The sequence below is a fragment of the Convolutriloba macropyga genome, chromosome 11, assembly GCF_964194025.1.
Source record: "Convolutriloba macropyga chromosome 11, txConMacr16.3, whole genome shotgun sequence".
Classification (NCBI taxonomy): domain Eukaryota; kingdom Metazoa; phylum Xenacoelomorpha; order Acoela; family Convolutidae; genus Convolutriloba; species Convolutriloba macropyga.
In genome coordinates, this window is record NC_134478.1 from 36,258,148 (window position 1) to 36,275,244 (window position 17,097).

General features: G+C 37.6%; 1 long non-coding RNA gene across 1 annotated transcript in view; it reads left to right on the plus strand.

Annotated features, from left to right (window-relative positions):
* The first annotated feature begins 9,464 nt into the window (after positions 1–9,464).
* LOC142349404 (uncharacterized) overlaps positions 9,465–17,097 on the plus strand; it is a 43,922-nt gene continuing 36,289 nt past the window's right edge. Inside the window, exon 1 of the long non-coding RNA XR_012760823.1 lies at positions 9,465–9,750. This is a non-coding gene — a long non-coding RNA (uncharacterized LOC142349404). The remainder of the gene's footprint in view (positions 9,751–17,097) is intronic.

A 17,097-nucleotide genomic window follows, 5' to 3' on the forward strand; every position in this document is an offset into this window, starting at 1 on the left:
AGAGCATATTAATTATCGATTCTTGGACAGTCATTGCCGGTATTGTTGAAATAGGGGTGAAGACTGATGACATTTTTTTGTACTGCCGCAATTATTCACCTAATTACTAGTTTCAAATTTAAAGTATTGATTCACAAGCGAAAAGCTAAGTCTGATCGTTGACGTGAGACTGTGGTTCAGCGTTTTGTTACTTGCTGAGAGGTAACTCCTGCCATGTTAAATAAGATTACCTATTTTAGGCATTGTAATTTTAAGAACTGAATTGAGGATATTTAGTTATTGTTCCAATCTTATGGTCATTTGTATTTTACTTCTTTGTATCAATGTTTTTGTTATTCGTAGATTGCGCATGTTGCTTGATGCCAACAGATTTTTTTTCTATTTGGTTTTTGTTCTAACTATTGTCTCTTAACATCAACACTTCTCATTAGCAAAGAGCAAAATATGTGCTTTTGATGTTAAGGAAAAGACTAACCACCAAACCGAATCCAAACCTTTGAATTGTAACATCTGCGGCTATTGTTTTCCCCTGACAGGCTGTCTTATCAATGTTCAAAATCCTACATCAAGCACTTTTTCAGCAAGGACTTCTGCCATACAGAAATTCCGTTCTGTAGTAGTTTGCAGAAAGTCCTCAGTGAAATTAAATTTTATTGTTGTATCAAACGATGAACGATTTCGCGGTGCGAAATCACTCTTTATTTTGTTCGACTGAATTCGGAGGCAAATTTTAGGCTGTTGTCGCGCCGCAATTATTAGTTTCAAATTTAAAGGATTAATTCGCGTTGCGAAAGACCACAATTTGAGATTAGCGTTTTTCAACTAAATGGCAGTGCAAAAGCTAGTTGAAAACAGATACTACTAAAATTTAAAATGAATTGCAAGAATATGAAAAGATGAAGATATAACAAGAAATTTGACCATCAATTTGATCATATGTTTAAATTAAGTGAATATAGATAAATTATGAAATTGTTGGCAAATCAGATGAAGCACACTACGTGTACAGACTTATTATTAAGAATTCATGACAAAAAATTTAAAGACGATATGAACAACTAAATATGACATTCAAAATTTACTAAACGAAATGCGATTTTACAAACCGAAATGAGTTAGACTAAGATCAAATGAAAATTTAAATAAATGGCAACGCATATGAAGTACAATTTATCATTATATATATATATATATATATATATATATATATATATCACATTTCCCTCTCGACCAAATAAACGAAATTATGTTTTGTTTATAACAGAAGATTAGTAACATATTTATTGATTATTATAGGTAATGGGATATTGTTTTTTAATGAGTTCTTGAACATATTACATAATCTGAGTCGGATTCTGTTGCGAATTCTGCCTCTTTTACGGTCCTACTTGTTTAAAGTTCCACATAATTGGACGAGACATAACACTTGGTACGGTAAAGTGATTTGGGGAGCGAGTTCCTTTTTGGAGATCAGAGCTGGGTCCTTCGGGGTTTTGTGCAGCTGTCCTTTGCATTGTCGAAATGATGATTCTATTTTCAATTTGTTTTTTTTTCAATACCGGGCGACGTTTTTTTCTTGATGGTGCTTTACTGATTGGGAGAACTGGGGGCAAGCCTGTGTGGAATTCAAAGATTTTTACAATTCCGTGATTGAAGGATATGTTCTTTATCGTTTGATTGAAGGTGGTTCTTTTTGTCTTTTTTACAGTTTTTCACTTAGGTCGTTGTGCGGTGATTCTTTTTTAACTTGTTCTGCGGTTGTAGGTATTGATTGTATAATAGAAATTTGCGGCGGATTTGCGGCGCAGTCACTCTTATTTTTTGGCACGGTTGGCATGTGCACTCGCAGGGCGCAAGATAGGTTTGAATGGATTGAAGAAACGCATTTTGAATTGTCTCTTTTTCGTCTGTGTTTTAAATCTTTACCGCCTTCGACCTTTTTCCTCGCTTCTCTGGCATATTTGGCAATCAATTCTTCAGTTGTTTTGCACGTGGGTGCCTTAGTTTACCTGTTGGCATAGTGTTTCAATTCCGTCTAACGTTCGGCTTTGGTTCCAAACTTTGACAAATCTGAATTGTGAATGGTGAACTCGTGTTTGGCGGGCTCTTTGTTGATTGAGGTATGTTCATCGTTTTTAATATCTGAAGATCCTGTTGTCAGCACTTCGTATTGTGCGGCTAAGTTTTTCTTGGAGCGTTTGGTTTCTTCTTGGGAATATTCTTTGCAAATTTGAGGGATACAAAAGCTTCTGTTCTTGGCACTGAAAGATTTATTTCGGTGTGTGAGATGACCCTGGGATCTTTGTTCGGGTCATTGTTTCGTCTTATATTGATGTCACGTGCTAGGTATGTCTCTTCTTTTCATCAATTTGATTCATCAATTTGCATCAATTTGATTGCCATCGTCACATTTGTCCCCTGGGATTGGCTCGTCTCAGTGAATTGTTTCAACATCTAAAATTTTAATTAAAACTTGTTTATATGATAAAGAATTTTGATTCGCTTCTGTAGATATATTACTAAAAAGAGAATTAGCTTTGCGACCAAAATAAGCTTCAGATGTTGAAAAATTAATTGTTTTTTGACGACATATGTAGTTGTTAGATGGTCAAATTTAATGAAGCCTTTAAAGTAAAGTTGTTTCGCGCTGCGGTTGCAATACAAGTTAGACGACTTTTAATTGTTTGTATTAGTCTCTCGACTAGGCCAATTACTCTGTGTTATTGAATTGGAGCTTCCATGAGTTGTATGTTATTATGATTACAAAATGCTTTATTTTGTAGTCCAGATTGACACTTTGATTGATCTAATCTTATTGCGCGTGGTATGCCATAAAATAACACGTAATCATAGGGAAACTTTAAAAGATTATATGCATTTGCGGTATCAAATACTTCAGCCGATGAAAATTGTGCAAAGTGGTCTCAACATGCAAGAAACTATATTTCTGGGTCTTTTTCGTTATAAAGTGAGGTACCAAAATCTAGTTGAACATCCTCATTCCGGAATTTACATAGCTGTAATGATGCTCATTTGATAGAAGGAGTAATAGACTCTAAACTTTTACCGATCTTTACACAGAGGCTGCACTTGGCCGTCTTTGATAAGAGGGCTCGGTGCATGTATGGCCAACATGCATGGACGGCCATGTCAGTCATTCTCCAAAACCCAGTGTGTGTCGCATGTATTGCCTCGATGTATGCGTTTTTGATAGAGTTTGCAATTGCCATTTTGTCACGAAGGAAACACACTCATTTTTAGCGTGCAGATCTTTTCAATGACTGTGTATCTATGGGCTGATTTGCCTGCATCGATCTTCATTATCCGTCATAATGCAATCTCTATTCTCATTCGGAATTACGTCTTCGGATGTTAGAGTTAACATCAAGGTGCGGGAGAATTTTTTGAGAGAGCGAAGTTAAAGGCATCAGTGTACAGGTTGTCTGAGGATGGTGATTTTGTGACATTTGTTGTGTCAGTTCGGGGAGTCGAGGGGGTAGTTGCGTTTTGCGAAGCGTTAGAGGGTCCAGCTTCATCTTTAGAGGGGGTTGTTTGTTTGGTTTCAGGTTATGTAGAGTTTCATCATCAGAGTTAGACATCATTCAGACAGATCGAAATGATTGGGCTATACGTTCGAATTTTGAAATGTCTGAAAGCGAATGTTTTGCAGAACAGTTAGAGGCAAAAAGCGTGTTTGCAAAGCGGGTTGCGTTGTTAAGAATTGTAGAATTACAATAAACTGGTGTAAAACTTGTTAATGATGTTGTCAGTATTATGTTCTCGCTTTCACCCCGCGTATTCACCACATATTTTTTTGCTGGTTTTTAGGTTATTTGCGTCCAATTCAAATGGCGCATTTTGTTCTGGGAAATACGGATAGTTTTTGGCATTTGAAAGAAAACGTTTTGCGCTGCATTTGAGGGTGTCTTATTTAGCAATTGTAAATTGACTGCCATATGTTGATAAAGTAACAGCCTCTTGTTGTGGTTCACTTGCAATATAGTCTACCAAACCCATTTTTGAACCAGGAAGGTGATCAATTATGAAATCGAAGGAAATTAAACCGTCGATTCGTCTGGTGAGGCAACTGTTATGTGACCTATTGGCTCTATTTTTCCGCATAATAGATAGTAAGCTTCAATGATACGCGATAACAGAAAAGGGCTTACCCTAAAATTAGTACTTAAAATGTACAACTGACCAGACTACGCCCAGTAGTTCGGGTTTAATAAAGTTGTAGCTTTCTTCAACTGAGTTGAGGAAACGCGATGCAAATGCTACAATGTGCTAACCATCTGGCATACGCTGTTCAGGTGCGCATCCAAGCCTTTGCTAGAGGCATCACATTTGATTCGTTTTTCTAAATTGGGATTAAAATGTTTGTTTTCTGTTACCTCCGCAATTTTTTCTTCAATCAAGTTGAACTTTTTTCCTTGTTCATCGGTCTAAGTGAGCTTTTAGTTTTTCTTAGTAATGGTCGTAAAGCTTGGCAAACGTAAGATAGATTGGTTATAAAAATTCCAAAATGATGAAAGGAGCACATAAATGATCTTAACTTTTTAAAATTTGTTGGTTAAGTGATTTGCTGTATAGCGGCTGTTTTAGTTGTCAATGGAGTTAATCTTGATTAGGTGATGCGATATTGAAGCCTTTCAATTTGGTTTTTCGCGAAGTGACCTTTCGCTGGATTAATTCTTGTATTTTCTTCGTCTAACTTTATGAGGCTTTTTCTAACAAGCTGTAAATGATGTTCAATGCGTCCTCTGCTAACTGGTAAAAAAAGTGTTAGTAAGACCGGTCAATTTGCAATAAACAGCTTGCCGAAATTCGGCTGGCATATCAGATAGGCCATAAAATCCCGTTTTGAAGTAATAAGTGGCAGTTATATTACCGCTTACTAAATTGAAGTTGAAATGGCAAGCCGTATCAGCGTATAAACTAAGTTGACTATTTCAAATCCAACGTTGTTAAATATATTGTCTCTTGCATCGCTTGTTGTGCTTTTCCTAATTTGCTTTTGACAGTGTTTGCGAAATTATTTGAATTTGTGAATAAATGCGTGGCATTTGGTCGTTGTTTTTCTTTTGGTTCGACTTTTTTATGATCTTTGATTCCAAGGCTTTTTGATTGACTGATCTTTTTTAATGCTATTACTATGAAAAAAAGAATTACGGTGAAATAAAGAATTGATAGAAGCAGTTTGATAAGTTTTTGATATGTCCTTCAGTCAATAAATTTTCAAGTTCGATTGTAACTTTTGGCTTTAAGTAAAATGGTATTTTTTGTCCATTTTGGTGAGCTACTTGATGGTTTCGGTGAAATTTTGAGTTGACTGTATGATGCTTTGATTTGTCAATTCGTGTTATCAGTTCCGGGAACTCTTTCGCTATTGACTGTTTTGTGGTACGTGGTAGGTCGATATTATTGATTTCGACTTTAGGGCAAGATTTTTGCGTTATTTTTCTGCCTAATTGATCGAATAAATTGCGTCCTGGAAAGGGTCGGAGTCCGTCTCCAACTACCAAGATTTTAGCTCGGAGAAATTGCCAGTCGTTAATATTAGTGGGTGTTGTCAAAGTCCCTAGAGTTTCCACAGTGTCGTTCGGAAAAGACTTAAAATCGAGCGGTTTTATCTTTGACCATGTTGCTTGAATACAATTGAACCTTATTTGCCTAGCAAGTGACAATTTAATAATTGTGCAGCCACTGCGAGATACGAAAAGCAGATTGCAGTCTGTGTTGCCAATTGTTATATTCATGTTTGCGGTTTGATTGTGTTGGAACTATTTTGTTCTAACCTTGCGACATAATTATTGTCGGAAGAGTCATATTGAGAGTCGTATTTTTTGTTATAGTTAATGACGTTTATCTTCTGATTATCTGAATTGTCTATGTTTTTGTGACTTTCAATGTTGTTTATACGGTTACCTTGCTGTGTAGTTTTGTTAATGTTTTGTTTTTTCCGACGTAACTCTGCGAAGTGATTGAGAAGTCCACAGTGGTTTATTTTTTCATCCAATGCAGGGCAAATCTGACAATGCGTGGATGTCCAGTTCTGTCCACAGTTACGAGAAAGGCCATCTGCTTCGCAATTGAATGCGTTTCTGTTGCGCTGTTGTGTACGGGTAATTTTGCCGCAAATTCGAGAGAATTGTTGGATCGCTTTTACAACAATGGTGTTGTTGGATCATGTTCTTTGTTGATTTTGGTGGCCCACTTCCATGTTGACAGTGCTGATGAGAGCTCGTTCAGGTTCAACTGTATCTCTCAAAAGGTCGCTTTTTATGTCATTGTCTAGCATGTTTGTGATAAAATTTTCCCGAATTATAGCCTTTTACAATTTTCGAAGTCGGAATTTTCCACGAGTTCCCTTAGAGTGCTGTAAAATTGCTCCACTCTCTCTGCTTTCTATATATTTTTAAAACAAACAGAACGATCGAGTATGATATTGCAAGAGCGGATGAAGGGGATTTCTAATATTTCTCACAATTTTAAGGTCGTGAAGTCGTAGATATTGTCATGGGGAAATTTTTGTGTCCAAAGTCTGCGGCCTTCAGTGCCGAAACTAAGGTAGAGGAGGGAGACGCATTTGTGATTGCATAGTGTTCACGGTCATTCCTCTCACAGTTTTACTCCTTCAGTTATTCTCTGACAATTTAGGTCCCATTAGAGTTGGTATCGGCTATTCCGGTTTTGTATTTTCTTTTCGTTTTGTCCCGTTGCAACTTCAATCAGTGCTTCATACTTTGGCTCAGATGGTAGTCGAACTCAGGTTAGTTTCGACTCGATAAGTGTATCAAGTGTTATATTCTCTCGTGACAAGATGTCCAGCTTGACTAGATTTTTCCTTTTTTACCGTCTTATTGGAGGTTCAGATGTTGCTCTCTCCCAAAATCTTTGATAGAAAAAGGTGTTTTTCGGGATTTGCGAGCTGACTGCGCCATGTTATACAGAAAGAAAATCCATTCGGTAGTAGTTTGCAAAAAGTGCTCAGCTAAATGCAGTTTTATTGTTGTATTAAACGATGATTGCTTTCGCGGTGCAAAATCACTATTTATTTTGTTCGACTGAATTATTTTGATTCAGAGGCAAATTTTAGGCTGTATTCGCTCCGCGATTAAGAGTTTCAACTTTGAAGTATTGATTCGCCGAGCCAATGACCACAATTTGAGATTAGTGTTCATTTAGCCAATTGGCAGTGCAATAGCTAGTTCAACAGAGAATCAACTAAATTTTAATTTGAATTGCAAAAGAATGGAAATGAAGATTGAACAAAAACTTTGATCACCAAATTGATCATGCAATTAATTTAAGTGAATAAAGACAAATTAATTAGGAAATTGGCGGCAAAGCAGTGGAAGCAGACTGCGTGTACAGACTTATGATTAATGATTCATGACAACAAATTTAGAGAAGATATGAACTACTAAATACGATCTTGGCAATGAACTAAATGAATTGAGATTTTAGAAACCGAAATGAATTAGATTAAAATTAAAGGAAATTTTAAATAAATGGCAATGCATATGAATGTACTATATATCATTATATATCACAACTTCTAAGCAAATTTGCATCGATTTGTGAAGCCACCCAGCTATTGTGAGCTTTTAGTGACAATTATTTTGCTGTGCACTATGCTTTGCTCTGGTCAGCAGCGACAAGCATTTTCTGCCCAGGAAGAGAAAAAGAGTATTGCGTTTAAGATAATGAGAAAATTAGGTGAGCAGCTTTGCTAGACAAAACGAATCATTTTCATGACGTCATTAATTATCTTTGATTTCCTGACGTCATATATATTCCTCGAATTATCGGGAAAGGTGGAACACATAAGGCATGTCGTGTAGCTGCTAATTGAAAGAGATTAGGCTTTTCCATTTGTTTGAATGTTTCAAAAGATAAGGTTTTGAAACGTTTTGAAGAGAGAAGAATTTTATTTTCGATATATGAAAGCATTTCGATGGTAGGACCTCAATTTCGCCAATTTCTCCTTGTTTATAAAGAAAAATCGGTATTGATTAAAAATGCGAAGCGATACCAGTATATTACTATAAGCTCATTTAGGTGACTTTATGAAACTGTAGTCATAACCTACTAAAGCCAACGATTCTATTTCTTTTCAGTCTGGTTCATTTATTACGCCATATTTTAATATCACCTTTCTACCCTATATCATTTCACCCCTGAAACTTTTCACACCAAAACTCCTTCCCTGAACTTTAAGAATATCTAATTGTGTCTTTTATTCCCTAAGTTCCTTATCCCAATGCAGTTATTATTTTGTATGTCAATTGTAAAAATTATAATTTAAATTGAAATTGGAATTGAAATTGGGGTGAAATGAAATTAATCGGGGTCAAATGGTAGCGGGTAAAAATTCAAGGGTTGAAAAAGCGGAATCAATACCCAATTGAACACAAGCTGCATAACATTTAACCGAATTTTCCTTCTGAAAAGCTCTGTTGAACTTTTCAAATAAACCTTTGCAACTTTAGTGTGAATAAACAGTGAGAAAAAAATCTAAGCACTTGTGTTCTCTGAGTATTATGATGGCCTAATTTTTATGATTGTCTGAAGATTTTAAAAACAAGTCTGAGCTAATTTGGTTGTGATTATGATTAATCTGCCTTCCCAGCAAATTGGCTCTTTCCAGACGGCTTCTATTCAGTTTTATGGAGAGCAATCACCTTGAGCAGAGAAAAGGCCCCGCCTCAATCCTAGCTGCAATCCCAGTCGCTTCCCCTTTCATAAATTCGCGATATAGAGTGCGGTTATGAAAGGGAGGGTATAGGGTGCATTCATTGGAGAGGGGAGACGGGGGGTAGGTTAGAGGGATAGAGGGGAGGGGGGTAGATGTATTAAGGAGTATTGAATAGGGAAAACAGGCGGCTTTGTTTACAAGAACCTTCAATCATTTATTCATTTATTCGCTCATTCATTCATTACAGCCTCCCCGCGTCTTATAATCCTGCTGTGCTCTTCTCTCTCAGTGTAGTTGCCATGCCAAGGTGAAGAATATAGTGAAAATATAGTTGTTGGTAGAAAATATTGATGTTTTTTATTTGTCTTGATCTGAGAGGCTGATGGTAGTCAATATTCGCTCGTTATAAAACCTTCAAAAATTCCACAATTTCCCAATTATTGCGAGATTTGTTGCTAACAACGCGCTCTCCTGTAGTTAACGAATGTGCACTTCTTTAAAACACATTTTAACAAATGGTACTGTAGGCGCTCAAATCCCCATTTGTTCACTCTAAGGTGTATATAAGCACAACATAATTCCCAAATGGCTTTCAAAACGAAAGACGCTGCTCTCTGCTGCCGCTAATTTTTGTTATTTTTATATTACTGCTGCTGTTTGTTTATTTGCTTGTTTGTTTGCTAATGTACTGAATTAGGATTTAAATCTTGTCTCCAGTCAGATTGCAGTGGGCAATAGACCACTACCGCATTTGCAGGTTGTAATCAAAATATAATCTTTATTCATTTCCTCTGACATTGCTGTATTGCCTATACTAACAACACCCTTAGCAACCAGCGGGTTATTCCCACTTAGTAAACAAATTACTAATCAACACAAACACAAACAAACGTCCCAGTTATCCCACCCTAGATTAACTGCTTCCCACTTCAAGTCCAATCCTGACCTCTGATTACTTCCTCTTTTTTTGCTTTAAGGAATACACTTTTACAACAATTTTCCTCCTAAATTACCCCATTTATCATATTTGAAGACTATATATTTGTTGGGTGCGTATTATTCCACTAAATTTTGTAAGACTCGAAGGTAAACTAACGGGCGTCATGGCACTTCATTTTGTGTGTGTAATGAAACATATATTCTAGCCTTGCTTGGTTGCCTTTATTTGGTTGCGAATTTTTGTCAGATGCTTTACGGGAAAGAGGAACTCTCTGATTTTTTGGTGGTAGTCCAATCATCGGCAAATTTCATGTTTTCACTTCTTTTCTTAAATTCCCAAAATCATTGGGAACATGCTCCAAGAAGGAGGGCAGGGGTTGAAGATCATCTTGATTTTCGTTTGATCCCGATATCTTTGAACCTAAATACTTGAAAATTAAAATACTGTAATGGTAATAACATCAAAAGGGGGTGGATGTAGCTCATGTTTCCTACGGCCGGAACAAAAAAAAAATAGATTAAGAAAACTACGGAGAAAAAACCCATGCGAGGCCGGCGACTGGACGCACGAATGAGCCGTAAGCCTTTTTTACCTTGCCAACTCGTACTTCACCGTCTCGTCCAGGGGATGTTTCCACAACTCTCCCAAGGGGCCAAATTCCTCTCGGCGTCAAGTCTTTGAGTACCTACACAAAATCTCCGACTTCCAAAGGAAGTTGCTTGTTTTCTGTCCGCTTACGTCTCTTGATTAATGTCGGCAGGTACTCCTTTATCAAACGCCGCAAAATTTTGATCATCAACTGCTGAACGTGCTTCCAGCTCATGAAACTAGCTGGCTGTTAATCTCCAAATTTTCCGGGTGGCAGGGAAATTGTACGGGCGTTGAATGAGGAAGTGATTGGAAGCGAGTGGTTCTTCATTATCAGGCTGATCGGCAACGTTTGTCATGGGTCTGAAATTCAGGATTGCTTGAACCTCATTAATTATTGTCTCAAAGGTGTTGAAGAAGAGACGCTTAGATCCTAGAATGATTAAGAGTGTCCTCTTGGCGCTTTGAATTAATCGCTCCCTCAGGCCAAACGAGTGCCGTACGGTGGGTTAAATTTCCGTGTGGTCTCCACTGCAGCTAGAGCTTCATAAATCTTGTCTTTATGTAAAGTCTCAACCGACTTCTACAGCTTCTAGGACGCACCGACAAATTTTTTTTCCATTATTGCTGTACAAAGAGATAGGTTGGCAACTCCGGCAGATGATTCGTCAACATGCATTGAAGACGGTGTCTGCACTCAAGTCTGGAGATGTTTTCAAATGGACTGCTTGCGTAACGAGGTATGTAAAAATAAGTTTATAAATTTTCTCAATTTTGCTTTGTTTGTCTTCAACATAAAACGGGCCAAAAAGTCCAGTCCCGTGATGGCGAACGGAGATTTGGTCCCTTCTATGGGAAAGCGGAATGCAGGAAGTGGGGCCATTGTTGGTTGTGTATTCTGAGTTTCAAAATGGCGACACAGAAAACAACGGTATTTTACTGATACGAGTGTTTTTCGTAGTCAGATGACCCAGTAACGTTGTTGTATGAATGCTTTGACCGGTTCTGTGCGCATATGCAAAGTACATGTAGCTTTCTCTTTTGCGGCAAATAGATTTTTCCTTGGCGGTCAAGATTATTGAACATTTTTTGATCTCCTATTCTGTTGGATCAAATAGAAGACGGCCACTTGACCGTAGGAATCCTTTCTGATCAATTATTAGATTCAAGTATCTCAATCTATTCTTGTTGTCCAATTTTCTTCATCTTTTCATTGCGTTGATTTTTGAAGAGAAAACATTGTGTTGAGACAACTTCAGCAGAAATAATTGAGATAATCAAACATCATCCTTAGTTTAGTGACATTTCTTCGTTGCTCTCTAAATTTGATTGCAGACAGTTGCAGGGGGTTAAAAGTAGCTTTTTCCATGTTAAAAGGCGGTTTGGGTCTAAAATTTGCTTGATTGATGTTTTTCATTTATTGTTACGGCACCCCCAGTCGAAATCCTTTTCAGAGCTTTCCGCGAAATTTCAGTGTCCTGCTAAAACTGTGGTGCTGTCAGCCATTTCGAGAGGATTTCTGATGACTCACGGCCACGCGGTCCATGGTCGGCTGGATTAATATTAGTTGGGACATGATTCCACTCGTCAGTTTTTGTTTTGTTTTAAATTTCTTCAAGTCGAATTGACACGGAAACGGTTTGTTTCTTAGCTGAGCTGATACAATCTAAGACATCACGGTTATCGGATCACAAGTAGACCTTTTTTAATTTTCAGTGTCATATCGGTTTGTATCATGGTTAGGATGCGTGTACCAAAAGCGTCAGCTTCGAGTTCTAATTTTGGCACTCTAAGTTGTTTAATTTGTGCAACTTTGCATTTTCCAAGCGGGAAAGACATTTGAAAGCTTTTTTTCCTGCTTTTGTGTGCAAATGTAAGCATGTGATAACAATGCTATAGTTGACGCATCATCAAAGACATGAAGGTAGTGATTATTTTTCTTGATTTGTTGAGGTGTTCAACCATATGGGGATTTTGATATCAGGAATTGCAAAGTAACTATTGAGCACTTTTTGTAGGCTGGAACGTAGTTCGGCTGTAAAAGGTTCATACCACTTCTTGCCTAGCTTCTAAACTTGTTGTAAAAGCATTCTTGTTCTAATTGTGAGCGCAGACAATGTTCCGAGGGGATCAAAATTGGTTGACACTAAGCTGAACCTTTTCATTTGTGTATACTTGCTCCTTTTTTTGAAATTATTCTAATGGCTCTGTTAGACAACAGTCAGGTCTGGTATTCAATTTCTGACCTAGAACTCTATTGATCTCCTTAAGTTCATCACGATCTTCTTGCTCAACAAATATTAGTTCTTCATGTTTGTCTGTCCCGAATTTGGTCACTTTTATGAAGCCAGTTTCATAAAGAGCTTTTTTTTGTCTGGTTAATAGTGTCAATTGCTTATTCTGTAGACAGCAAAGAAAAGATATACTTGTCCATATAAAATTGATTGTTGCTGGCAGAAACTTCAAATTCAATAGCATTATCTTTCGCGCAACGGTTCAGCACAAAAATTGCACAAAATGAGGAACGAGTTGCTCCAAAAAATATTCTGGTGAACTGGCATTGGTAAACCATCTCTTTATTGGGCCAGAGAAAGCGTAGTGCAGATTGGTCCTCATGACTTATTGCTATCCGCCTGAACATGCCTTCAATATCAGAGAGAATGGCACCTGGGTTTTCACGAAACCTCAGAAAGATTCCTACCAAATTTTTCAACAAATCGGGTTCTCTAGTCAAGTTGGAGTTCAATGACTAGCCCCTAAACTTGGCGGTAACATTTGATATTCTGCGCCTTTTTCCGGGCTTGTTTGAATTAATAAACAAATGAAGCAGCAAATACCAAAATTTCTCTGGTTCTGGCTGCTGCATTTCATCTGGCTTGACAAAAAATATATGAATGATTGTCGTGAGAGTTTGTTCGTAATCTTTCAATTTTAATATCAATACTTAGACGTATATGAAGACTTTTCAGTTGGCTGAGAGCTGCAAAATAATTTTTTCAATTCTCAATGGATTTTTCAAAGGTAGTCCGATTTCGTACCTCTCACCATTGTAGCTGATTGTCTTGTTCAATATGTCAAGGGCTTCCTGGTCAACGGGTTTTGAAGATCCATTCTCGAGTTGAGTTGCTTCCGCTTCAAATTTCCAAAACTGCTCAAACAACTCATCGAGGGGTTGATCGCTGGAACTTTGTCGTGATAAATGGTACAAGAACGTTTTTTTGCTGGTGTGATCGTTGTTTAGGTTGCTTTTGTACTTTTTCATACTATCCTGCTAGGATCCATCTAAGAATTGTCTTTACGCTGAATGGCTGGTTTTCGGTTGCTGGGATAAATTAAATTGGATGTGCGGAAGCACAAGTGTTTGTTCGCAAAACCGAGCCGATTTTGCCTTTGGCTATTACTGAGAAGTGAATGTGACGCAGTTCTTTAACTGCATCGCAAAATTGATTGATTTCAAATGTTTTAGCTACATTTAAACAGAGAGTGCTTTATTTGGTTGTTATTTGAATGTTTTAATCCAAGTTTTCATAGGGTGCAACTGTCACTGGTTCAGAAGTTTTTGACAGTGACATATCGTGCTCTGTGTTAAAAAACTGAAACTAGAGGCCTCTTGATCTTTGCAAAGTGATTTTGTCTAGTGTGAATGTACATTGGCTTCCTGGATTAATCAGGTTGTACGCATCGGAAGTTTTCTTACCGGTTAGAAATGATGCAGGGATGAGTTGAAGTTGTTCGAACCATTTTTTTGGTGTAGACTGTAGAAGGTTCACGCTTAAATTTTCGTTGGGATTCTTCAAATTAGCTCCCTGAAATTGATTCTGATTTTTGTTTGCAAAAGACTGTCCGTATCGGCTCTTTTGGGATTTGGACGAGACGCCGATGTTGCTGTCACTTACTGGTTCAGATTGCTGTTTCACTGACTGAATTTCCTGGTTTGTAACATTTGTAGTTGTAGAATTGCTGTTGGCATAGGCAGCTGGTGTACGTTTAAACATTTTACCAGGATCATGCGGCGTTGTGTGGTGGTTTCCGCTGCTTGTTTGCGAGCGTTTTGTTGAAGGTTAATTTCGCTTCTGGTGTTTATTGGTCAAACAGTTTGACCAAAAATTGCTATTGCTAACGATGTCAGCTCGCTGGCTTAGGCTGCTCTTCTGATAGTCGGGAGAGATCGCTAGTATTTGGTTTCCTCGGCGTTTTTAGCAAGAGTGCTTAGGTTGATTTGAGTTGCTTAGAGTAGGAAATGCTGGAGAGTTAAGTGGTTTCACAATACCATTACTGCCTAATGTTGCTGAATGATTTCGGTTAGGCAGCTGTGATAAAAGAACTGAAATGATACATAAATTTTCTGCGTGATTATCGCTGTTAATACAGTTCCGAGATTTATCAAAGTTGTTTCTCCGAAAACTATTTTGCTTGAAATTTTCCCCGTGTATTTTATCGCACACATGTGCTTGAACTCCTAACCGTTTCTGAAACTCAACTAAAGTAGACGGGGTCTCATTTGTGGTTACGGTGTGCTCTGTCCAAGGAAGGAGTTTGTTATGGGGAATTTTTCCTTAAGCTTTTCTCATAACTGTTGAACTTTGCAGGTCCGCTGTGTATACAAGGTATTGGAAAGTTTGCACTAAACGTTTCAGGATCAAAATAAGTGCTACAAAGTTTTGCTTGTTATAGTCGCCAGTTGATTTCCAGGCTTCCAATTGATTTATGATGGTGATCACCACTGTAGTAGGTTCACAAAAATATGACATGAGTTTGTGTAATGCTGTGCTATGATAAGTAGGATTACACAAAAAAGGTTGGATAACATCTTTTGCTTCGCCAGTAACTGCATTTTGCAAGTAGATGATACAATGTGTGTAAGTATTACTGGTGTTGTTATGTGGTAGACAAATTGTCATTCATCCATTCGTGGCACTTCAATGGGCTGTCAATCAACTTTTGAATCTTAGGAAATGGTAACCGAATCGAGTGTTTATTTGTTGGATTTTGCCAAAATGGAGCTGTGTTTGTGCCCCACAGTAAAGAGTTGATTTCAATTAAAGTGTTGCTGAAACTTTCATTCGATATTGGATGTAATACGCTGGTTATTTGATTTGAATGTGGAAACTGTTGCTCGGGTTTTCGCTCTACTGAAGGTGGTGCTTGTGGGGGAAACGTGGAGATTGAAGGAGCAATGATTGTAATTTTTGATATAGCTGGGACATATTAAGAACGGAACATGTGTTCCCTTTTTTTGGAACAACCCATGCTCTTTGGTTCAAAGGTTTGCGTCTGAAACCGTTCCCTGGCAATATGTCGAGAAAATTCAGTTAATACGTTAATTGACTGAAAATGATTATAAGGCTTTTCCAGAGGAAAGTGGTTTTGAGATTTTTTTCTATGCTTACAAAACTAATCATATGGATTGAGTTTTTGTCTGCTTTAAGCTGCTGGTGGTTGACAGCAAAAAGGTCAACGGCAGAGAATATTGTATCACTGAGAGCAAAACAATGAGGAGCTATTGCGACGCTGGTCTCAGGTTTCGCAAATTTTTTAACCAAGTGTTTTGCCTCTGTTTCGAGTTCAGCTGTGTTATCGATGTTAATAAGTGTGAATAGTTTGCTGTGCTCATTGAAACAGTAATGGGATTCTCTTTGTTGCCCTTTGTTTCGGTTCTGTGGAATTCTGACAGAAACAGGGATGGTTTCTCCGGTCTCGTTGGGTGTGGTGGCATTTTGTTGGAGGATAAGGAAAGTTTTGGGTTGCTTGCTTCCGAAATCTTGTTCCTTCATGGTGAGCATCTCTTTGAGGTGAGACATATAGCAGTCGTATGAGTTGTTACACTAACACTAACATCATCGTGTAACCTAGTTCAAGAATGGTCGAGTAGTGCATCGTCATCTAGACTGTCAATTTTTCTAGGCAAGACAGAAGTCTTAAATATAGATACCTGACCGATGAAGTACTGCTGGAGTTCGGATTTTCCTTTAACACGCATTAGAGTTTGCAGATTGTAGGAGGTCTAGCTTGCTTTTCAAACTCAGCTCTGCGATTTTAAATTTGTTGAAGGTGTCCTGACAACTCTGATTGCTGCTTCTTGTCATTCTGCTGCTCTTGTGGGTCTTTCTTGCACTAGAAAGTAAAAAACGGCTTTGAAGCCTGAGCGACGAAAAGTTAAAAAATCAAAAAGTTTTTTGATTTTTGAGCTGAGAAGCTAATCAGCCCCAGGTTTCTTGTTGTTGATAAATCCGACGCAACTTTTATGAAAACAGTCCTTGTTTTTTTTGGTGCTATATCTAGCTAAATTTTTATCCATTTTTATTCAAGAGAAAAGTAATCATTCGCACGCGCTTTTTTTCGTTATTTCAATGAACACGACCAAATAATTGCTAAACCCAAGAACATCAAAATGTTGTCTTTAGTAGATTAAATATATGGCCTTCGAATTGTTTTTGTTACACAATTTTATAAAAACAAACGTTCTTTATTTGGAACAAGGAATAAAACAATTCTTAGAGATTGCTACTGCTTAGATTTTGTGGTGAAATGATTTTGTGTTTTTTAAAAGCGGTGTGACTAAGCTGCAGAGAAGCACACGGGACAAATTGTTTTGTGCTAAAGACCGTTTTAATTTCTGGATCTATTCTGTTTCGGCCCCCAGTGTTTTTTATGACCCCCAGTTACAAATTATTTGTTGTTTTATAGCACGTTACTATGTAAGAAAACATCAGGTGCGTCTGGTGGTCATAAAAAATTTACGCTCACTTAGGTGGGGGCCAAAACAGAATAGATCCGGATTTCTTTACTTTTTGATTTGCTTTTCAAAATTTTCGAAATCTTTACTTTGAAATTCCTTTCCGCTCGAAAAACTGCTGACACTAATTTG